The sequence below is a fragment of the Hemitrygon akajei genome, chromosome 20 (assembly GCF_048418815.1).
Source record: "Hemitrygon akajei chromosome 20, sHemAka1.3, whole genome shotgun sequence".
In the NCBI taxonomy this organism is placed as follows: domain Eukaryota; kingdom Metazoa; phylum Chordata; class Chondrichthyes; order Myliobatiformes; family Dasyatidae; genus Hemitrygon; species Hemitrygon akajei.
Genome location: NC_133143.1, coordinates 53,353,452 through 53,378,694, shown reverse-complemented (window position 1 = coordinate 53,378,694; position 25,243 = coordinate 53,353,452). Strand labels below are relative to the sequence as shown.

Genomic DNA, 25,243 nt, shown 5'->3' with positions numbered 1-25,243 from the left:
AATGATTGATTGCAATCTTATTATGAATAATATCTAAACACCTGCTTGGTTACCTGCTCGTGCTGTCGGGAGAAAAATTCTATTTTTCATGGAGGAAAAGACAGAGAAAAAAATGAAATATGTTTTGGAAAAAAAAAACAAAAGGTGGTGCAGATAGACAGAAGAGCGAAAAGTAACAAACCAAATTATTTAAGCTAGTGTTGCTTCTTATTCGGAAGATTAACTGAAAACCAAAATGAATTAAGGATTCATGAAAGAGACAACAGCTGAAGTGGAGGTGGATATTTGGCTCATTCCTCATATTTATGCCGTTGCAAGGATTATCTGTCATCTTTCACATATCCTTGAATATATTGGAACTATTTTTTAAAAAAAATTCTGTAACTGAGTAGAAACAGCAAAGAATATTGCATTGAATTTTCAATTTTAGCCAGTCACAAATATTGTGGCCATGGGACATGAGCAGATATGGTAGTGCTGCATTTAATTACTTCCTTAATCCCTTTGAGATGATTGTTCATCATCATGACTTTTGGATCTACAGTCAGAACAGGCAGCATTGGCTGGTTACATTTGAACAAAAGAAATAGTAATAGGAAAAGGACATTTGATCCCTCAAGTATGCTCCATCATTCAATTAAATCAATTCCACTTCTTGCATAATAATGAAATCCACGGACCCCTGCTGTGTTTATTGATAGATCAGCTGGACCTCCGAAGGTAGAAAACTCCAAAAATTCAGAATGAGAATCAGAATCAGGTTTAATATCACTGGCATATGTCATGAAATTCGTTAACTTTGTGGCAGCAGTATAATGCAATACATGAGAAATATAGAAAAAAAACTGAATTACAGTAAGTATATACAGGTATATACTAAATAGTTAAGTTAAAATAAGTAGTGGGAAAAAATCAAGACAAAAGTAGTATAGTGTTCACTACTAGAGGTAGTGTTCATGGGTTCAATGTCCACTTAGCAATTCGGATGGCAGAGGGAAGGAGCTGTTCCTGAATCATTGAGTGTGTGCATTATGACTTCTGTACCTCCTTTCCGATGGGAACAATGAGAAGAGGGCATGTCCTGAATGGTGGGGGTCCTTAATGATTGATGCCATCTTTCTGAGGCACTGCTCCAGATTCACAATCCTCTGCATGAAGAATTTCTCTTGACATATGCCCTAAACGGCTCAACCTTATTCTGAGACCGGTGTGCGCAGCCGGGAGAAATGTTCTCCCAGTATCCATTTTGATGAGCCTTTAGGATTTTATAGCATTCAATGATTATTATTATCATTACCAGGCGCAGATCCATGGTCTCTCGAGATCGACGGATGCCACCACCATTTTGAACTCTTGGACATATGGGTTTTAGTCTCTACTCAACCTGAAAGCAAGTGAAAAGAGCCTTCATTGAATCCTAAACACGGCAATGTGCAGCTATTCCAAGCTTATTGTCCAGGCTTGGTCTCACTCAAGGCCCTTTATAATTGCATACGTCTTCTTGGGCTGGGAAGTTATCCATCTTTGCTTGAACTAAACATCTCATAGCGGCTGCGTGTAATCACTTTGTTTCCAAAATATGCTCAGATGACATGAAAAGGAACAAATTTTGGAAGCAGAGTGGAACATCCAGCACAACTCCTACATTCTGCACGGAGCACATGCAATCAAAGAAAGAATTTCTACTTCAGTGCCCTGATCCTTTTAAAATATGACAGACATTATTGCCTGTTTTGTTAGCAATGTTAGCTTTCTGAAATTCACAGCAGATCTTAAGTGAATTATTTGGGTTTTCTAGTGATTTGGTTTGATATCAGTTCCAAAACAAAAGGACTTATTGACAAGAAATATCCAAAAGAAGGGTCTCAGACCAAAATGTCGACTGTTTATTCCCCTCCATAGATGCTGCCTGACTTGCTGAGTTCCTCCAGGATTTTGTGTGTCTTGCTCAAGATTTCCAACATCTTCAGGATCTTATATGTTTGAATGTTATTGTTTTCAGTTTTGTGCAAAGTGTGTTGAAGTTATGAACTCCTGGTTTACTAAATCTCCCCATTTGCTATGGAAAGTGCTTAATCAGCAGATTTCCTTATGCCATTAAAGGAGTCATGCTTAATTGGATCCACATTTGAACTCATCCTTTCTTTCCCCGATTGTACAACTTGGTGCAGAATCATTTCAGGTGATAACTCATGAGCTAGACTCTGAATGGTGAGGAGAGAGCATACTAAGCAGTCTCAACGATGTCCTAATTGCGACCATTTACAAGAATAGAGACATCCTGTATGGAATTTACAGAGCACGTTCCTTACTTTTTGTTACAGAGCAAGTCATTGCATAGTGGCTTTTTGATAGTTACTCCAGCTGAATAGTTCCTTCCACAGTGACAATGCAGACTCTGTCCATCAAGAGGAACAAAAGACATAATCCTCACTGTTTAGTGAATCCAAGCAAAGTCTATTAACCATTGTACATGGCCTTTTCTCAGCACAAAAGCCATTGATTCTGTCAACTAAGAGGTATAAAGTAAAATTCCTTTTAATCAAGAACCCTTTCACACTGCTAAGCTCTGGTGGCATTGAAAATTTTGCTTCTATTACCTGTGTGTTCCATGATGAGGTGAAAGCTATGATCCTTACCCAATTCCCTTACAGACGGATGTTCTGCAAGGCTGTGTTGCTGCACCAATTCTCTTCCAAAATTTCTTGCTGCAAATCATCATCTCACCTGCAACAGTGTTTGGAGAAGAGTTAATCCACTTAATGAATAAGATACTGTTTCAACAGGGGTGGTAATGGGGATAAGCTCCCATTATCCTCATGCTCCCAATGGCATACATCCCAAATATACTCTGACAACCGTCCAGTTCCCGGCCTTCACATGTGGCTTAGCTACTAAGCCTGGCAGAACTGTATCTACTGACAGAAGAAGGGGCAAAGGCAGGTTATTTGCACCTTCAAACCAGTTGCTTCAGGCAGATGGGGCTCGTCAGGCACAGTTGGCAGCTCATCTAGGGGAAGGAAAACTCTGATCTCAAACCTCCGCTGCCTTGCAGCTATACCCACTCATATGGAAAGCTTCGGCTGTAAACCTAGTGGGGCAAAAGCTCCTGTGTTGTGCTGCTGCCAAACTCTATCAGTCATTGCCTTTCTCTTGGATTCATCGGATGCATTGAGAGGAGGAGCTTGAGACATGGGCAGCAGCTTTCTCTCCATATTGTACTGCCCAGCTTGCATATCTAGACAACTAGGGCAATCCTGACCAACGGAGGCCTCACTGTTTAACATTCATTGTCAGGGACAGAGGAGAGTCTTAGAAAGCACCACACGCTGCATGTCTCTCTGAGAGGACTATCTGGAGGTTAAGTGAACAACATCAGAATGAGTGTACAACTTTCCAAACAACTCTCCCCTCTCAAGGTCCAATTACAGTACATCACAGTGGATCAAACTTAATAGGCCAAGTGGATCCCACACTTAGCTCTTCAGTCATTTCGACACACAGAACTGCAATGAAAGTGAGTCATCCTCAACTGCGAGGGGCCATCTGAGAAGTAACACTGGCAACTTCCTCGAGAGTGCATCTCTGTTCCTGGACTTAGAAGGCAGGAGCAAGCTAAACAATGCATGTCATGCTCCATGGAACCACAAACAAAAAAAATTGCCTCATATGACACTTTTTATTCTTAAACAGTGAGCACTGGTTCTAGATTCTCCCATGAGAGGATATATCTTCTCCTTATACACCCTGCAAATGTTTCACAGGATCTTATATTTTAATCAAGAATCCCCTCGCACTGCTAAACTTTAGTGGAAACAAGCCTAGCCAGTTTTCATATGGCAATCAGGCCACAGATTTGAGATGTTCTCTCAGAGTAGCCTGGGTGAGTAATTGTCGTGTTTCTCTCAATTGGTAAATACTGTAGTTACCATGCACCTTGGTGCCATGTTGTATGAAGTAGGTGATCATAGTCTATGATCATGATTGTTCTTGGCAACTTCTACGGAAATGGTTTGTCATTGCCTTCTCCTGGGCAGTGCCTTTACGAGACGGGTGACCCCAGCCATTATAAATACACTTCGGAGATTGTCTGCCTGCCGTCAGTGGTCACATAAACAGGACTTGTGATATGCACCAGCTGATCATATGACCATCCACCACCTGCTCTCATAGGTTCACGTGACCCTGATCAGGTGCTACACCTTGCCCAAGAGTGACCTGTAGGCTAGCAGAGAAGGAGTACCTTACACCTCCTTTAGTAGAGATGTATATACACCCTGCCACCCCAACTGCATGATACTGAGCTTCTTGAGAGTGGCTGGTACTGCACCCATCCAGTGAAACGTATTCTATCATGCTCTTAGCTTGTGCATTGAAGATGGTAGGAAGATCTCTGAGTTGTTCTTAATGCCTCAGGATTTATGTAGCAGATCCAGTTGAGTCTTTGGCCAATAATGAGCCTTGGAATATTGATTGTGGAGGCCTCAGTGATGGTACAATGATTGAATGTCAAAGGTAGGTGATTAGACTCTCTCAATGTGGAAATGTTTAGTATCTGGTACTTCTGTGGACTGGACGTTACTTGCCACTTGTCAACCCATGCTGAATGTTGTCCAGGTCTTTTTGGATACAGGCATGATCTGCTTCCTTTGTGGAGGTACCACAAATGGAACTGAACATTATGCAATCATAGAAGGAAGGTCATCAATGAGGTAACTAAAGATGGCTGGATCTAGTAAATCTCTGTGAGCAATGACTGCAGTCATGTCCTAGGGCTGGGATAATTGACAGCCAACAATCACACTGCCTCTGTTTGTGTGAGCTATGACTCCAACCATTGGAGGCTTTCCCTGAGGGTGCCCAGTGACTTTGGTTCTACCAAAGCATTTTGATGTGATGATGCTCAGTCAAATGCTGCCTTGATGTCAAGGGAAGTCACTCTTACCTCAGCTCTGGATTTCAATTCCTGGGTCAATGTTTGTACCAAAGACAGTAAGCTGAGCGGTCCTGGCGAAATCCAAACAAGGCATCACAATAGAACTGTGGTGAGCTAATGCAGCTTCATGCACTATGGCCAGTATGGCAAATGTTGTGCCTGTGACTGCACAAACTGCAGAGATTTGTGGACACCACTCAGCACGTCACAGAAACCAGCCTACCCTCCATGGACTCTGTCTACTTTTTCGCCGCCTCGGTAAATCAGCCAACATAATCAAAGACCTGACCCACCCTGTGCATTCTCTCATTTGCCCCCCTCCCATTGGGCAGAAGATACAAAAGCCTGAAAACATACACCACCAAACTTTTAACCTGCTGTTATGTGTGAGACAATTGAACGGTTCTCTTGTAGGTTAAATAAAACTCTTGCATTCTGTTATTGTTTTCCCTCATACTATCTTAATGCAGAGTTGCAACAAATTAATCTGTATGAATGGTACGCAAGACAAGCTTATTTATTTATTTATCTATTGAGATACAGTGCGAAATAGGCCCTTCTAGTCCTTCGAGCCACACTGTCCAGCATTCCCTCAGTTTAATCCTATCCTAATCATGGGACAAATTACAATATCCAATTAACCTATGAACTGGTACGACTATGGACTGTGGGAGGAAACTGGAGTACCCGGAGGAAACCCATACAGTCACGGGGAGAATGTACAAACTCCTTACACGCAGCGGCGGGAATTGAACCCAGGTCACCTGTACTGTAAAGCATTGTGCTAACCACCACATTACTGAGTGACCCGGTACCGTACCCTACTGTTTTGTACTGTACCTCAGAACATGTGATGATAATAAATCAACTTGATTGTAGTTTCCACCACTTTGTTGATGATTGACAACAGACTAATGATGGCTGAATTGAAAATTGAGTAAGTGGCACGGTATTAATGAACAGAGTACTCCAGGCATGGTGTCAAAAATCCCTTATACAGATAGAGCACAATCTCCCTCTTTTGTATTCATTCCCTGAACAATAAATGATAATGTTCTGGTACTTTTCCTATTTATTTGCTGATCCCCCATTTTAGATTTTGGTGAATCATGCATCAGGACGTTCAGATCCTTCTGCACTCCATTCTGCAATTTCTCACCATTTAGATTATATTCTTTTTGATTTTTTTCCACATTACCCATATCATACTCTGTTACCAAATGATAAGGCCAATAAGCAGAGAGCAGAACTTTAAATATTGCAAATATAAATACCACATGGAAATTCTGTATGTATAAAATGATTTACTATGTATGGAAGAATGAATAATTTTTGTTCATTATATATTTTTCAGTAATGTCACACAACATCCTTTGTAGTCCTGTTGAATCACTTTTACTTGTGTGCTGATAATGAGATGTATTATAACTGTCAACACCAGGTACTTGGAGAATAAAGTGGATACCTTAAGGGCTCTTGAGTTGCTGTTACCTTCTGGAAAATGCAGTATTCAAGGAACATAAAGATGAATCTTTTAATCTTTCTTAAATTACCATGGAACAAAATATTGACAATACTCTCTTTGAGATGAGATTCTGATCTAATGACATTTTCAAAGTGCTTTGTAAGTCCCATATCCAATGGTCAGTGATTGAATTCAACTCAGGGGGACAAATGAGTTTATTGTCAGGCACAAGTGCATGTATGCACAGATGTAATTAAAACCTTATTTGCGGCAGCATCACAGGCCTATAGCATTATATAGGTGGCACTCACAAGAAAAGCATAAATTATACACAGTGTAATGTTTTACACTGCCAGCAATCAAGATTCAGTTCCCAGCATTGTCTTCAAGGAGTTTGTATGTTCTCCCCATGACTACATGGGTCTTCTTCCTCCGGGTGCTCTGGTTTTCTCTTGCATTCCAAAAACATATTGGTTAGGGTTGGTAAGCTGTTGGCACTGGAAGCATGGCAACAATTGTGGGCTCTCCCCAGCACCTATTCAGACTGTGTTGGTCATTGGCACAAAACAACCGATTTCACTGCATGTTTCCTTGTTTCAGTCTACATGTGACAAATAAAGCTAATCTTGTGTTAAGCATGGTGTTGGTATTTAATATTTCAATATTTCAGTAATTTATATATAGATATAGTTTTATTAATCATGCTTGTTCATGCTTAATCATTATGGGTTATATGTAAAAATATGTTAATTGCATATGTTATTATGCTACCAAGTGACATGTGCGCACCTTGCTTAGATCCAAAGCTGAAGACAGGAGGCTGTGACCAGTGATAAACCACAGAGACTGGTGCTGCCTCACTTGCTGTTTGCTTTGCAGGTTATAATATGGAGGAGGGTTGAATCTAAATACAGAATGATATTGATCAATCAGTAAGGTGGCAAAGAAATGGAGTACATATTATAATCTTGAAAATTGTGGAGTGATGCGTTTTGGGAGGAGGAATAAGCTGGGATGTACACAATTAAGGCTACTGGGGGGTATGGAGGAACGGAGCGACTTTGGTACCTATGCCTAAGGATCCCTGTAAGCAGCAGAATAGTTAGATAAGGTTGATCAGGAGGCATACCTAACACTTGCCTTCATTAGCCGAAGCATAGAATGTAAGAGTAAGGATGCTCTGGTATAAATACACAAAATATTAGTTACGCCACAGGTGGAGTGCTGTGGGTGGTGCTGATGCTATAGGTAGGACATTCCTGCACAGGACAGGGTGCGGACAAGATTCACCAGGATGTTCCCCGAGATGGAACATTTCAGTTATGTAGAGGTACTGATTAGGCTGGGGTTGTTTCTCTTAAAGAGTGTAGAAGGCGGAGGGAGGTGTACAATATAATGAGGGGTATAGATGCGGTCGTTAGAGAGAAACACATCATTAGCAGAGGTATCTATAACGAGAGGTCAGAGGTTAAGTGGTCAGAGATTTTGAAGGGTCTTTAGGAGTTTTGATTCACTGGGAGTGTGGCTAAAATCTCAAACACACTGCTTGAGCAGGGTGGTGGAGCTTGGGACTCCCTCAACATTCAAGTATTGTTTAGATAAGCTTTTAAACACTTGCATAGAAGACCACCAGCCCATTGCTAGAAAATGAGGTTTGAATAGATAGGTTCTTGATGACCAGCATGGTAATTGGAGTCAGGGGGGGGGGGGGAGGGGAGAGACTAAAGGGCCTGTTTCCTTGCTGTGTAACTCTATAGGATGAAGAAGAAGAAGACAGACCTCAACTCTGAGTGGAGTCATCAGGACGCCATTTCTTTTTTTAGCAGACTTTCTTATTTTTATGAGGCCTAGTTGCTAGCTCAATGCTCAACCCAGCACAGATGGAAAGTGAGCAAGGGAGCCAGCTGGATTTGAACTCAGGAGCCTTTGCTCCAAAGTCCGGAGCTGATGCTGCTATGCCACCAGCCGGCTAACTCTATAGGATAGTGTATAATTTCTAAAGATCAGATGAAGGTTCAATTTAAAATTTCATTTGAAACTGGATGTCAGATTCTGGGAAATTACTTATTGATTCATTTGAATGATCCAGGAGATCTTTCTGGTGCTAAATTCCCTGAAAGACTCACAGTTCTGAGAGAGTTGTCACAAGGTCTAGCCAGAGACAGAAATGATATAGAGTGAATCAATGCCTTATGACATATATGTCAAACTCAAGGCCCGCGGTGGAATTATCTTTGGCCCGCGAGATAATATCTAATTACTATTAAAGCTGGCCCCAGTAATCGAAGCGCCTATGGCGTATGATATGGCTAATGCTGAGTTTATTCAGGTACCAGGTTTTCAGGGTTTTTAGTGTTTATTCGGCAGTCTTCTTCATAAGAAACGGAATTTGTAAGGTGAAACACTTTGTAGTTATAGCAGAGACTGAGACACATGAGAGCAGGCTGAAAAAACGGAGGCAACGAAAGCTGCGTTCGCACGCGTCCGACTGATCCGGTCCGCATGAAGCTGCATTTTGCTCAATCCGGCCCGTGACCTAAAATGAGTTTGACACCCCTGCCTTATGAGTTATAATCTAGCTCTTTTATATATACTTGAATACATCTCTGACTTCACTGATCGCTGGTCTGCAATCAATGAACCTTTCTAGCCTTGATAAGTCTTTATAAGACTTGGTACAAGTTTTCTCACTACTGTTCACAGAAAATGCACCATCCAGTATGCTCAATTGTGAGAAATACTCCATTACATTAACTTCCATTGGTAATTATTCTGCTCACAGAGTTATATCATCCAAGCTTCCCCTGCAATGTTTGAGCTTCCTCTTGGGTTAGCATTTCACAGTGATCTGTGCAAGCCAGTCGGAGTCTACATAAGACAACAAGCAAAATCCAGGACTATCCCTTAGCCAAATCTTAAGTACTTTTAACACTTCACCTCAAAAAATCCCACTAAAGTAACAAACTCAGGCTGATGCTTTCTGCAGAAGAGAGCTGGAACTCAGAAAGCAGTGCCATGAGGTCACTTAAAAGACCTACCAGGGTTCCTCAGAGCTTTGCTGGCAAAGCAGTTGGGATTACTGGCTGTCTTCACTCATGGGTCTGGGAAACAGAAGCACCAGGAGTGAAAAGAGAAAGGAAATGGGCAAGAAAACAACTAAAACAAGTGGTGTATGGTATCAATATTGGTTTATTATTGTCACATGTACTGAGGTACAGTGGAGAATTTGTCTTGCATACCATTCATACAGATCAATTCCAATGCAAAGCTGCTTTCAGATAGTACATAGTCAAATAATAGCAGAATGCAAAATTAAGTGTTACAGTTACAGAGAAAGTGCAGTGCAGGTAGTCAATAAAGTGCAAGTCATACCGAGTTAGATTGTGAGGTCAAGAGTCCATTTTAATGTACTAGGGAACCATTCAATGGTCTTATAATAGGAGGATAGAAGTTATCCCTGAACTTAATGGTACACACTTTCAAGTTTTTGCATGTTCTGCCCAATTAGAGAGGGCAGAAGAGAGAATGTCCGGGGTGGGTAGGGTACTTGATTATGCTAGCTGCTTTACTGAAGCAGTGAGAGGTACAGACAGAGTCCATAGAGAGAGGCTGGTGTCTGTGTTGTGCTGAGCAGTGTCCACAACTCTGCAGTTTCTCACAGTCACGACTGAGCAATTGCCACACCATGCCACTGTGCATCCAATCAGAACACCCTCCCTGGTGCATCGATAAAAATTGGTAAGAATCAATGAGTACATGTTAAATTTCAAGGGATAGAGATGTTCTTGAGCTTTCTCAGGGTATAGAGGCATTCTTCAGTTTTCTTGCCATGACATCATCATGATTGGATCAGGACAGGCTATTGGAGAATAGAAAACAATGGAAGACTGCAGGAGATACGTTGAGGCAACCGTACATAGCTGTGAAACTGATCACATCATATGTTTCACCACTTGCTGCTCTGCACTGAGCGGCCACATGTAACTGTCCATTGACTGGGGTCCCTCAAATCCTTTTTAAATGTTTCAATACCACTTCTGTGTGTGGATAGGTACTTACGTATTATAATTTTCTGTCAAATGTGACAGTGATAGGCAGGGATCTGAGTTAGGAGAGGAGATAGAAAAATAGCAGCAGCAACCACTAGCTGGAGATACAAACATTTGTAGTTACGGTGCTTAAAGTGGGTGAGGCTATTGGGGGGGGGGGTGTAAAATGAGGGCAAGTTTAATGAAGAGACAGTGTAGCCCTATGAACTTAGGGGAGCGATGGACTGGGTGTGTAAACGCAGACAGTGGAACTTGAGATAGCCCCATGTTTAAGAAGGGTGGAAAATGAGAATTTGTTCAGGGGGCTATCTGATTGATAAGCATAATTCTATGAAGGACACATCCCTCCCCACCAGTGAGAGCATCTTCAAGAGATGTTGCCACAAGAAGGCAGCATCCATCATTAAGGATTCTCACCTTAATGATTTCTCCATCCTGGAGAAATGGGAGGAGGTACAGGAGCCTGAAGACTCACACTCAACATTTAGGAAGAACATCTTCCCCTCTACTATCCAATTTCTGAATGGTCCATGAACACATAAACACTATCTTGTTTGTATTACTTATTTATTTTTTGTAACTTATATTAACTTTTATGTCTTGCATTATACTAATGCCACAAAACAACAGATTTCACAACATATGTCTGACAATAAACCCGATTCTGATAAGGATTCTGTAAAGCTGCGGTATTTCACTAAAAGTACGCTGCATAAAAAGGTTAAAAGGTTTAGCCAATGCAAAGATAATGTAAGCATAGATTACTACAGCAGTGGCTAATGTGTGTATAGGCTGGCAAACAGAAGATGACAGGTAAAAATGCTGGCATTGCTTAACAGACAACTGGATGTTATAATGAAACAGATGGGAGATTATTTTGCATTTGAAATTTAAGATGAGAATTAAAACTCAGATGTCGACCTTGCAAGCTAAACATCTTTTGAAGGTAAAATGTCCACAGGAATTTAACAGAACAACTTCTGTCAAATCCACATGATTATCTTTGCCTTCATTCATTTCAATAAAGAAAGACAGGATATCAAAGTACTAGCTCGGTACAGCTGAAACTCTGGTAATGCTTGAACGATTCCTGCAATATATATAATCATCAATTCATTAACCAGATGAATAGTTTTAAGACTCTAACCAATTTATATTAAATCCTATCTAAATATAGTTCAGTGAAAATCCAATTAAGGGTCAGCCTAGGCAACAGATTGCATCAATCCATTACATCTGCCCTGTGTACGACGTAGCGATTTGGAAGGGTCTCAGTGCCTTAAGAGATCAAAGTATTAACCTGGTTGCTCTGATAACAATCATTTAGACTGGTGGACTATTTCTGTAGCTCAGCAGCAGGCCTTGTGATACTGATTGTGAAAAATTGTGTCAAGATTTGTAAGTAAGGACAATGCAGTGATCATGCAGAGGACGTGATGACCAATCAGTATTCTGGTCAGATCTGGTGGCCATTTCAAGTGGTCAGTTCAGTAATCAATCATTGTAGATGGTACAGGTGATTTGATGAATGGAAAGAACAGTGAGAATATAAGTGGCCAATGAAGTTGTCAGTGTAGGAATTAGTACAAAGAATATAACAGTGGTCAGGCCAAGTAGTCAAAAGTAGTGATCAAGACTACTAGGCAGGTTAGTGATTATTGCTATGGCTGGTACAAAGTCACGGCTTTACCTTTATGAATGGGCTCACCTGTAACCCAGCCCACCATCACTACATACACATCACCTAGCATCACTTTAAGTATGTATAATCAGTCTATGCATACAGCAGTTACTTGTACATTGTGTTTTATATTTATATTTATTGAGATATTTTTTTACTGTGTTCTTTATCCTTCTTTTGTTTTTTTTTCAATGCTGCATCAGATCCAGGGTAACAATCATTTTGTTCTCCTTTGCACTCGTGCATTGAAGAATGACAATGAAAAGTCTTGAATTTTGAATCTTTAGACCAGCAACATCACTAATAAATTACAAAGATTGTCATTGTAATATGAATTTTCACTAAGGGACAAATGATTGAAGCTTTCTTGTGTGTAGAATGGAAATGTTTGGAGTTACTCTGTGGCACACTAGATATGTGTTTACAAACTCCATTAAATGATTTAAAGCTTCTACAGCACCTTTTATAATCCTTTTACAGACATTGACCACTATGACAGATCTCCGATAGCTCGATTCCATTGCCCTAATATTTTCCACAGCCCTTTCTTTATCATGTATTTTTTAATATTAATTTTAGAAATGACTATGAATTCTGTTCCTTCCTGTTTTTTGTAACCTAATCACTTAAGTAAATTTTTTTCTGATTGACGTAGTTTCTTTTCTCTTCTGCTGATACTGACTTTTTAAAATTTACCACATCGGGACATAAGGGAATACAGATGCTGGATCCAGGAACAACAAGCAATCTACCAGTTTTGAAGTTTTAATGACCAGGCTGGGATCGGTACAACGTGAATAAACATTTTTTGCTAATCTGTATTCTCCTGATTTACTTTATCATAATCTTGAAAATACTTGTCACTTCTCAGTGAATCTCAGGGTTGTATATGATGACATATACATATTTTGATAATAAATTTACTTTGATTTTGATATCCTCCTCTGTTTGAAATAAGTGTGACCTGAGTTGACTGATTACATAAATAAAGCCAAGGGATCATTTTTATGAAACTCACATCCCTTTAAAGCCAAGGAAATATTTATTTCTGATAATGAGAGGTGTCAGAATTCTGTAGTGTCATTTTTTAAACCCATATGTAAAATTTATTACAAATGAGTTAGACCTCTTTAAATTGAGGACAACAAGGAGATGAAGAGATGCTAAGAGAGAGAATAATCCTTATCGGATTTGCAACATGCAAAATCTACCTTCCGCATCTGTTATATTTGGTTTATTCAAAAGATACCTGGAAAATTGTCCTCACAATCAAAAGCCTGGTTGCAGTTGGATTTATTTTCATTCATTCATCTGAGCATTGTTAGCAATGGCAGCATTTATTATCCAACCCAGTCTGTCCTCACCATTGATGAACTACTTTTTCAGGGAGTCGGACTATGAAGGCACTTCCACGCTCCTTCTGTATGGGAGTGCAAAGGGCTCGGAACAAAGAGGTGTGCAGCTCAGCTTTCCTTACCTGGTCACATTATTTAAAGCACACCCTGTAGAGAACTGTGCAATGCTGCTGATCTCCTTTGCCATCTTTCTCATGAAACTATGGTGGGATTCAGTTTCCTTCACTGTGGAAAGAATCCTTTGGCTTCACAGCACCAAGGTATTTATCACTAGAGGCAGTGAACATCCTGAATCCATTGTTGAAATACTTCTTTATTTTCTTTCAGCTCTAAACTCCTCCCAATTCTTTTTTTTTGGGGTTGGCCTTTTTAAGAGATTGCTCTTTATGTGTTGTTATTATGTCTGCTGCTGCCTACCTGACAACAAACCTGGAAGTGATAAGATCAAGAGGTGAGTCCTTATGAAGGGTCTCAGCCAGAAATGTCAATTGTTCAATTCCCCTCCATTGATATTTATTTATTGAGGTATAGCACTATTGGGACCCTTCAATCCACACTGTGTAGCAAACCCTAATTTAATCCTAGCCCAATCACGGGTCAATTTACAATGATCAATTAACATACCAACCAATACATCTCTGGACTGTGGGAGGAAACCGGAGCACCTGGAGGAAGCCCTTGTGGTCATGGGGAGAACATACAAAGTTCTTATAGGGAAAGGTGGGAATTGGACCAGATCACCTGTACTGTAAAGCGTTGTGCTAACCACTATGCTATTGTGCCACCCTGCTCTCTGAGCTGCTGAGTTCTTCCAGCGTTTTGTGTGTTTTGCTCTGGATCTCCAGCATCTGCAGAATCTCTTGTGTTTAAGATCAAGAGGAGGTTGTGTTAAAATGTCAAATCATAGGTAGCACAATTCCTGCTGTGTGTCCCGCAGTTCACAGAATATCACACTTTCAAGTTACCCCAGAGTTATTATCTGGGCATTAAATCTAATCCAAATATCAGGTTTGAGATCACTGACGTTTGTTTTTTTTTGTAGCAGCAGTGTGGCGCAATCCATAAAAAGCTATAAATTACAATAAGAAATACATATTCATTCATTTATTTTATATATAAAAATAAAATTAAGCAGTGCAAAAATGTGAAATAGTATTCATGAGATGGTTCATTTTCCATTCAGAAATCTGATGGTGGAGGGAAAGAAGCTGTTCCTAAATCATTGAGTGTGTGACTTCAAGCTCCTGTACCTCATTCCTGATGGCAGCATTAAGAAGAGGGCATGTCCTTAGTGATGAGGGTCCTTCACCTTTTATAGACATTGCCCTTTGAAGATGTCCTTGATGCTGGGAAAACTAGTGCCCATGATGAAGCTGGCAGCTTTTTCCAATCCTGTACAGTAGCCCTCCATACCAGATGGTGATGCCACCATTTAGAATGCTCTCCATGGTATATTCGTAGGAATACCAAATATGCTCAAGCTCCTAATGAAATCTAGCCGCTGGTCTGCCTTCCTTGTAATTGCATCAATATGTTAAGCCAGGATTGATCTTCAGAGATGTTGACACCCAGGATCTTGAAACTGCTCACCCTTTCCACTTCAGATCCCTCGATGAGGACTGGTGTGTGTTCCCTACACTTCCCCTTCCTGACGTCTACAATCAGTTCCTTGGTCTTACTGACGTTTAGTGAAAGGTTGTTGCAACACCACTCAACCAGCTGATCTAGCTCAATCATACATGCCTCTTCATCACCATCTAGATTCTGCCAACCACAGTTGTGTCATCAGCAAATTGACAAAGGTTAGTATTATTCTCCCTTTCAAAGCATGCATAAAAGGCATTGAGCTCTGGGAGTGAACCAATACAGTCATTTAAGATGTTAGGTTTCACTTAACATCTATTTCTCATTCCAAGGATACTGATGTCCGACATGATTACTAGCCAATGTTTTCACTTCAGATTTCCAGACTTTGTAGTAGTATTTGGCCTTGGATCTCTAGTTTCATGCGGGTGCTGGTGCAGAGGCCAAGGAGTGGGGAATGCTTCATATTTTGTGGAGAGGTTAAAAAGATAATTTGTCTTCTAAAAATTCTTTTATTTCCTTCGTACTTTTGATGACTCATGAGATCCCAATGTTGTTTAGCTGCAAACCTTCATCAGTTGAGGTAAAGAACATAAAAAAGGGAGGTAATGAAGGTACAACTTTCTAAAACTTTTATTTGTCTACAGTTCCAATATTCTGTGCATTTCAAGAGGCTGCACCTTGGGAAGTTTGAGGGAATCTAAGTTTTTTATTCCCTCAAAGGTGAGAAGGTGGTGGAGGCAGGCACTTTCATGAAATTTGAAAAATATCTGAATGAGCATTTAAATAACCAAAAGAAAACTTGCTATAGAGCAAGTGCCAGGTTAGTAAAGATGGGTACCTGATGATTGGCATGGATATGATGAGTCAGAGGACCTGTTTCTGTGCTCTATGATGCTATCATTTTAAGGTTAGTTACTGTTGTGTGGTACGCGATGCAGCATCAATCAGTAAGGTACCAAGAACAATATTGCAATATATTCTACTGATGCCTCTTGAGAGATAACATTAACCAGGAATAAATCACCCTGATTTTTTCCTTCAGGTTTCCAGTTCCTTAAGGTTGTTATAGCCAGGGGCAGTAATGGAGACAAGCTCCCACTACCTATTAAATGTTCCCAATGGTCTCTGACAACCAAGTTCAGCTCCTGGCCTTCACATGTGGCTTAGTTACTAGGCCTGATGCAACTGTTTCTGCTGACAGGATGATGCACTATCAATTACTCCAAAAGACTGGAAGTAGAGTAAATACTGAAAGGCTTTTATTAACAGTAAAATGGATCCACATCCATGCTGTATGTCTGTCTATGGGAGGAGCAGTGACACAATTGCCTTTATTCAGGGGTCTGTGGGAGGAGCCATAGGAGCAGTCAGCAGAGGGGCGTGTCCAGACAGATAACCCAGTCACAACCTATATACATGGTTTACCACACAGGAGAAGGGGCAAAGGCCAGTTATTGGAGTCTTAAAACCAGTTACTTTGGTCAGATGGGGCTCACCAGCCATGGTTGGCAGCTCATCTAAAAAGAAAACTCTGATCTCAAACCTTAGTTGCCTTGTAGCTATACCCACTCATGGAGAGTAAACTCCGTGAGAAAAATCTGGAGCTGGAGTCCATTAGGCAGTCTTACATAGAGTTCAATGTTGACTGGTACCTCCTGCTGGTATCAAACTGTATTGGTCTCTGCCATTTTTTTGGTTTATCAGATATGTGGAGAGGAGGAGGTTGCTACATGGGCAACAGCTTACTCTTCATATTGTATTGCCCAGGCTTGCATATCTGGACAGCTAGGACACAATATCCATGGGCAACTCTGACTGACGGAGGCCTCACCTCACCTCTAGCTTTTGTAGCAGTACTCTCAACCTAGATTCTGGTGTTAATCTTTCCTGTGTGACTTGAACCCACAACCAATGCATTCAGATGAGATTGCTGCTCATATCCATCTGGGTACAATTCGATTGCTTGTAGTTAATGGATCTCTTCTATTTAAAATGGGCTCTCCTCTACACTCTTATGTACATAATACATTATAATTTTCCTAATTCATATACCTAATCCTCAAAGACTGAGTCCCAGTCAGGAAAGACACAGTAGAGAATATTTTGCTATGAGTGAAGAGGATGGCCAAATTGCCAATGACTTTAAAAATGACACAAAGATTGGTAGCGCTAAGAATTCAGTGGGATACAGATCAGTGACAGACATGGGCAGAGAAAAGGCAGATGCAGTTTAATCTGGGCAAGTTCAAGGTGCTCCAGTTTGAGAGATCAAATATAAAGAGAAAGCACACAGTTAAGGGCAGGACCCCTAACAGTGTTGATGTACAGAGGGATCTTCGGGTCCAAGTCCATAGTTCCCTGAAAGTGGCCACACAAGTCAATAGAGTGGTAAGGAAGGCGTATGATATGCTTGCCTTTATAAGCCAGGGCACTGAGTTCAAGAGTCTGGAAGTTACGTCACAGTCTTATAAAACTCTGGCTAGGCTGCATTTAGAATGTTGCACTCATTTCTGGTTGCCCCATTATAGGAAGAGCTTAGACTCTATAGAGGTTTAACGGTGCGGCATGGATTAGAGGGCACATACTCTAAGAGGTTAGACAAACGAGCACAAAACCTCCTCCCCCACCACCTTCTTGCTCTGCCTCATCTTTTTTCCAGCCCTGATGAAGGGTCTTAGCCTGAAATACCGACTGTTTACTCTTTTTCATAGGTGCTGCCTGGCCTGCTGAGTTCCTGCAGCATTCTGTGTGTGTTAACTTAGACAAACTAGGATAGTTTTCCCTGGACCTGAAAGATTATAAAATTATGAAAGGTATACATAAACAACAGGCATCTTTTTGCCTGGAATGCACTGCCTGGGATGGTGGCACAGTCAGATACAATAGGGTCACTTAAGAGGCTGTTAGATAGGCACATGAATAGCAGAAAGCGGAGGTACAGAGAACATGTGCAGGCAAAATGTATTAGTGTAATTCGGTGTTATTAGTTTAATTAGTTCAACATAACACAGCTCCTAGCCCTGGAGGACACCTACAGCTCACGCTGCCTAAGGAAAGTTTCAAGCATCTGTAAGGACAATACACACCTATGCAATCATCTGTTTGAACTTCTTCCATCTGGCAGACCTTTTCTATGCCCGCACTTCAAGACTGAAAAATAGCTTTTTCCCCAGAGCTATAATCGCTCTGAACCAATTGATCAAGCATCATCCATAAATTTGTTATATTGCTACTTTTAATACTGGTTTTATGGCTGTCATGTGTCTGAGTTGCGCTTTTGTACTGCTGGACATTGCTTGTACTGGCTGGTTACTTGATTTTATTTATTTTATTTGTTGTTTTATAGCATTGAGTACGAGTGTTGCAAACTCATTTTCGCTGTACTGGTGCATGACAAGTTGTACTATGTAATGACAATAAAGATATTTCAATTTCAACATCATGGACTGAAGAGCCCGATCCTGTGGCAGCGATGTGCAGCAGTTTCTCCTGCAGTCACACATCTTCTGCTACCCGGTTTCAATCCTGACCTTGGGTGCTATCTGTGTGGAGTTTCCATGTCCTTCCCACTGACTGCTTGGGCTTTCCCTGTGTGATCCAGCTTCCTCCCACATCCCAGGAGCACAATGGTTGATAATGAACAGACGATCCAGACCTGAGGTGTTAAATCTATTTCTCATTCCACAAATGCTGCCTGGTTCTAATATTTTCTTACTTTACTTCAGACTTGCAGCATCTGCAATTTGTTTTCTTTTTAAATTTCACTTAGAAATTGAGAGTATTAATCACCTTCACTGATGTGAATGCTCTGAGCCAGCACGGAGTTGATGGGTTGAATGGCCAACAACGCCACTCAAGGAAATACAGTCGTAGAGTCAAAATCGGGGAGAAAAGCAGGACAAATTAAATTTAGAGCAATCCTGAGAAGGATTCCGCATAATGGGGCATAAACACCATGAACAAGTTCACAATGCCCTGCAGATAAATATCTGCCTTCTGACACCCCCGGCCAGCTCAGGAGCACGGCTTAGGCAACTGTCAAAGCCGGTCATTTAACTGTTGGGCATGGAGCTAGCAGGGATGAAGTGAAGTTAGTGAAAGGTGGGAGAGGGATGGAGAGTGAGTGGCGGGGGAGAAAGAGTGAAGCGTTAATATGGTCCTCCTATATTGGATGGCTATCCCTTTCATTATGATGTATTTTGCCCTAAACAAATTCCCTGCTCTGATGCCCCGAACTGCAAAGGTTCAATTCCCAGGTGACTACCGGAATGATTGATCCTGGAACATTATTTCTTCCAGTTATTCAACAGACTCCTTGGAAAGAGAGTACGAGTACTGCACTGCTCGGTGCTGGTCTGTCAGCCGACAACAAACCTGCAAATCGAGGATTTCAATGCGAACGGACGACCTCCGAAACGGACTTGCAGGGCTACAAGCCCCTACCCAGGTCCCGTCCATACTAACAATGCGGAGCACTTATTTTTGAAGTACATTTGGCAAATTGGCCTGACCCGTTGCGACGAAGGGGACCAGACCACGTGACACACCGGCTCCGCAGTCCGGAAATGGTGTCAATAAAGTTTGTGCGCCGGTCGCCGTTTCAATAAAGTCTTGTTGCGAGCAGGCAAGATGGCGGCGCCCAGGCGGTGAGGTGTATCGGGATGGATGCAGTAGAAGAGCGAAAGATTAGCATATAAGATCTTCAAAATATTACCATGTGAGCAGTGAATAGAGACTGGTTGTTCAGCTTGGTTTCACAGTAACACGAAATTTATTCCCCAAGTGAGTCTGAGTTCTGTTTATTTTTAATTGTCCTGTACCTCCCTGGTTTAATTCTTGTGGGAGCTGCACTGGGAGCAGTGGTTCTGCTCATCCTCGAGCCGACAAGAGGCCAGGGTTAAGGAAAGGCAGGTACTGAGATTAATTGCTTGTTTTCCTAATGCCTTAATTCTTACCTGAGCTGGACTCGGCGGTGTGAGTCTGCTCATCACCAGGCACGCAGGAAGCCAGGCTAAGGAAAGGTAGGGGCAGGGATGAATTGTTCGTTCCCCTCTTGGTTTATTTTTTGTTCATCTTGTAAAGTTTAATGGCGATTACCGCCACCTACTGAGTTGGGAGTGTGAAGCGTAGAGACAGGGAGTATACTCATTAAATCCACCCCCCTCAAAAAAAATACAACCTCAAAAATATCAAAAAGTCAAATGTTTTTCAGAAAGTCAAATGTGAATTTGTATAAATTATGGTGGCAGTGTTATCCTGACAAGCCTTCCATGTTAAACTATGTCCCAAAGATCTCAATTTAGCAATTAGATGTTTCCTTTGCACCTCATAAAAACTGCATCCAAACAACATGCTGCACTATTTTTTGACTTGCACTCCCTGTAAATGCCTGTATCATGCATATTAATTCTGAACAAGGATTTACTCAACCTAGTATGTCAAATATGTAAGAGTGCAAGTATAACTTCTCTTCTTTAGTGCCCATCTCTCAATTGAGTTTCCACTATCTTCTGGATTTTATATAAATGCTGTCCTTTCTTTCCTTTATTTCAACTTTGTTACCACAGTGATGGAATAGACTTTTAATTACAACTTTCAACTCCCCTATATGCAAAGGCACCACTACATTTTAAGTGATTACTTGGCTAGAACATCTGCCACCTTCAACCCCTATGTGGGCTGGGACTCATAAGAAATATATACACAAGCCTAGATCTTGCAGCCTCAAAAAATGTTGTCCAATCTCAAGAACAATGACTAACTTTAAGAACTGAGCTGCAGTACCCCCTTGTGCAATTGGATCCTGAATTTCCTCACTTGCAGACTCCAGTCAGGTTGAATTGGCAAAAGCATCCCAACCACAATTTCCGTCAGCACAGGAGGACCACAGGAATGTGTACTTAGCCCTGTGCTCCACTCGGTACAGCTCCAACACAATATTCAAGTTCTCTGATGATACCACTGTTGTAGGCCTTATCAAAGGTGGTAATTAATCAGCACACAGCTGAGTGGTGTAATAACAACAAACTCTCACTCAATATCAATAAGACCAAGGAATTGATTGTAGACTTCAGGAAAGGGAAACCAGAGGTCCATGAGCCAGTACTTATCGGAGGAGCAGAGGTGGAGAGGGTCAGTAACTTTAATCACTAACTCAGAGGTCCTGTCTTGGACCCATCATATAAATGTAATTGCAAAGAAAGCATGACAGCTGCTCTACTTCCTCAGATGTCTGTGGAGATTCAGCATGTCATTAAATCCTTTTTTTAAAAAAATTTTTTAAAATTGAATTTTCAAATAGGTTACAGAAAGAAAAAAAATTATCAACCCTTCCCCCTCCCCTTAACCCCTCCCCCCCCAACATATCCCTATAGAAAAAAAAGAGAAGAAAAAAGAAAGAAAGAAAGAATGCCCGGATATCGGAAGATCCCCACATGCTCCATGGAGTTCATAATAGCTTTAATATGTATATTTATTTTTATTTCTTTCCCCAGATAACCAATAATTTTATCTTCGGAGCACCTATATATTTAATCCTATTTTTTGTAAATAAGGGCGCCAAATTTTCAGAAATATTTCATATTTATCTCTTAAATTATAAGTAATTTTTTCAAGTGGAATGCAGCTAAAAATTTCATTCTTCCAACGATCTATACTTAAGTATGAATCTGATTTCCAAGTAACTGCAATAGCCTTTTTGGCTACTGCCAATGCAATTTTTATGAATTCTTTCTGATATTTATTCAATTTGGATTTCGATTTTATCCCTTCAATATCGCCTAGTAAAAATAATGTTGGATTATGTGGAAGTTGTATTCCAATAATTTGTTCCAGTAAAACTCTTAAATTTGTCCAAAAAGGTTGAATTTTAAAACAAGACCAAGAAGACTGTAAAAAAGTACCAATTTCTTGATTACATCGAAAACATTGATCAGATAAATTTGAGTTTAATCTATTTATTTTTTGTGGTGTAATATATATTTGATGTAAAAAGTTATATTGTACTAATCTTAGTCGAACATTTATTGTATTTGTTATACTGTCAAGACAATCTTGACCAACTTGTTTCATAAATTTTAATATTCAAATCAGTTTCCCATTTTTGTCTTGACTTATGAATTCCTTGTTTAATTGCCTGTTTTTGAATCAAATTATACATACCAGAAATAATTTTTAAAATTTTTCCTTTATTAATTAAAGTTTCTATTTCATTAGGTTTCGGCAATAACATTGTTTGACCCAGTTTATCTCTTAAGTAAGCCCTCAATTGGAAATAACAGAAAAGAGTGTTATTTGATATTTTATATTTATTCTTTAATTGGTCAAATGACATTAATATACCTCCTTCAAAACAGTCTCCTATATATCTAATCCCTTTGTGAAACCAGTTATATAAAAGTTGATTATCCATTGTAAAAGGGATAAGTTTATTTTGAATTAAAGGTCTCTTTGCTAATAAAGATTTCTTTATCTCATCATCAACATTTATCTTATTCCATAAATCAATCAAATGTTTTAGTATAGGAGATTCTTTCTTTTCCCGTATCCAGTTAGATTCCCATTTATATATAAAATCTTCTGGTATATTTTCTCCTATTATATCTAATTCTATTCTAATCCGTGCAGGTTTATCTTCATCAAAAAAAGATGCAATAAATCTAAGTTGATTTGCTTTGTAATAATTCTTAAAATTTGGTAATTGTAACCCTCCTAGGTCAAATTTCCATGTCAGTTTTTCCAACGATATTCTTGACATCTTACCTTTCCAAAGGAATTTCCTGACACATTTATTTAACTCTTGAAAAAACTTCTGCGGTAATTGTATTGGTAATATATTCATTTTTACAGCATTGACTCTACCTATTAATGTTATTGGTAACATCATCCATTTATCAAGATCCTCTTGAATTTTTTTCAATAATGGCAAATAATTTAATTTATATAAATTCTTTATATCATTATCAACTCTTATACCTAAATACTTTATACCATTTATCGGCCATCTAAATTGAGTTATTAATCGACATTGACTATAATCTCCCTTAGTAAGGGGTAGAATTTCACTTTTATCCCAATTTATTTTGTACCCTGATATTTTCCCATATTCCAATCTAGAAGATAATTTACGCAACGAATGCAATGGGTTAGTTAGATAAATCAGAACATCATCAGCAAGTAAGTTAATCTTATATTCCTCCTGATTAACTCTGAAACCCATAATATCTGAGTCAGTTCTAATTAATTCAGCTAATGGTTCTATCGCCAACACAAATAAAGCAGGTGATAATGGACAACCTTGTCTAGTTGACCTTGTTAACTGAAATGATGTTGAAATTTGGCCATTTGTCACCACTCTAGCTTTGGGGTTAGTATTTAAGTTTTTAATCTATTTTATAAAAGATACTCCTAATCCATATTTTTCCAATGCCTTAAATAAAAAATCCCATTCCAATCTATCAAATGCTTTTTCTGCATCCAAAGCAACTGCCACACTCATTTCTTCCCTCTTTTGTGCCAAATGAATTATGCTAAGTAACCGAGTTACATTATCTGCCGATTGTCTATTTTTAATAAATCCTGTTTGGTCCATGTGTATAAATTTTGATAAGTATTTAGATAATCTATTAGATAAAATCTTTGCTATTATTTTATAGTCCGTGTTCAACAAAGAAATAGGTCTATATGATGTTGGCTTTAAAAGATCTCTGTCTTTTTTTGGCAATACTATTAAAATAGCTGTCGAAAAAGATTCTGGAAGTTTATGCGTTCTTTCCGCTTGGTGTATTAGCTCCATAAAAGGAGGAATTAATAAATCTTTAAACTTTTTGTAAAATTCAGGCGGAAAACCATCTTCTCTTGGAGATTTATTACTCTGAAGTGATCCTAGAGCTTCTTTGACCTCTTTTAATGTAAAAGGCACATCTAATCCCTTCTGTTCTTCCGAATTCAATTTTGGGACAGTTATTTGTGATAAAAACCTTTCTATCTCAACAATATCATTTTGTGATTCTGATTGATACAGTTCAGAATAAAAAATTTTAAAAGTTTCATTGATTTCTAAAGGTTTATAAGTAATTTTATTTACACTTGTTCTAATTGCATTTATTGTTTTGGAAGCCTGGTCTGTTGTTTTTTTTTCTTTTTAAAATTTTTTATTTTGCTTCACGAATTTGCATGTCATCCTCGCGTAGGGGCCATACTAATCTTCTCTGTATCGTTCCAATTTTAGTATATGTGTTGCGGAGGCTAGCACCTGGTCTGTTTTTAACTGTCAAGCAAGAATCTTGTGTGATCTTTCACCTAGTTCATAATATCTCTGTTTAGTTCTCATAATTGCTTTTTCTGTTTGGTATGTCTGAAGTGTATTATATTGTAGCTTCTTATTAACAAAGCAAGTCCTGACGAAGGGTCTCGGCCCGAAACGTCGACAACGCTTCTCCCTATAGATGCTGCCTGGCCTGCTGTGTTCTACCAGCATTTTGCGTGTGTTGTTTGAATTTCCAGCATCTGCAGATTTCCTCGTGTTTGTTCTTATTAACAAGTTGTCTTTGTTTTTCTTCTGTCTTATATCTTTGAGATTCTTTTTCTAATTTCGTAATCTCTTTTTCCAATTGATCTATTTCTACCATATATTCCTTCTTAATTTTAGAACTATAACTTATTATCGGGCCTCTCAAATATGCCTTCATCGCTTCCCATAATATAAATTTATCATCAACTGAATGTGAGTTTGTATCTAAAAAAACTGAATCTATTTTTTTATAAAATCACAAAAATCTTGACGTTTTAATAATATTGAATTAAATCTCCATCTGTAAATCGATTCCTCCTTATCCATCATTATTATTGTCATTATCAAGGGGGAATGATCTGACAATATTCTTGCTTTATATTCCATATTTTTCACTCTGTCTTGAATATTCGCTGATAGTAGGAAAAAATCTATCCTTGAATAAGTTTTATGTCTATTTGAATAAAATGAATAATCTCTTTCTCTTGGGTTAATTCTTCTCCATATGTCAATCAAATTTAAATCTTTCATCAATGATAAAGTTAATTTTGCTACTTTTGGTTTTGTAACAACCTTTGACCTATCTAAAACTGGGTCTAGACAAAAGTTAAAGTCTCCACCTATTAATATTTTATCGTGTGCGTCAGCCAAATTCAAAA

The 25,243-nt window shown here is 39.4% G+C and overlaps 1 protein-coding gene, 1 long non-coding RNA gene and 1 other non-coding gene across 4 annotated transcripts in view; 1 reads left to right on the top strand and 2 right to left on the bottom strand.

The window, feature by feature from the left end:
• Positions 1 to 809: 809 nt before the first annotated feature.
• LOC140713794 (uncharacterized) lies at positions 810 to 20,118 on the bottom strand. Its single transcript, XR_012095734.1, has 3 exons — positions 20,029 to 20,118; positions 2,640 to 2,727; positions 810 to 1,384 (listed from the first exon to the last, which is right to left on the bottom strand). It is a non-coding gene; the product is annotated as an uncharacterized lncRNA (long non-coding RNA).
• Positions 19,677 to 25,243, top strand: part of lars2 (leucyl-tRNA synthetase 2, mitochondrial) — a 94,898-nt gene continuing 89,331 nt past the window's right edge. The window contains exon 1 of one of the 2 annotated variants that reach the window (XM_073024326.1): positions 19,677 to 19,790. The gene's annotated coding sequence lies outside the window, so the exon portion shown is untranslated. Of the gene's footprint in view, positions 19,856 to 25,243 lie in introns of both variants that reach the window. The other variant, XM_073024325.1, reaches the window with a different exon arrangement.
• On the bottom strand, positions 24,220 to 24,326 carry LOC140714017 (U6 spliceosomal RNA). Its single transcript, XR_012095811.1, has one exon. It is a non-coding gene; the product is annotated as a U6 spliceosomal RNA (small nuclear RNA).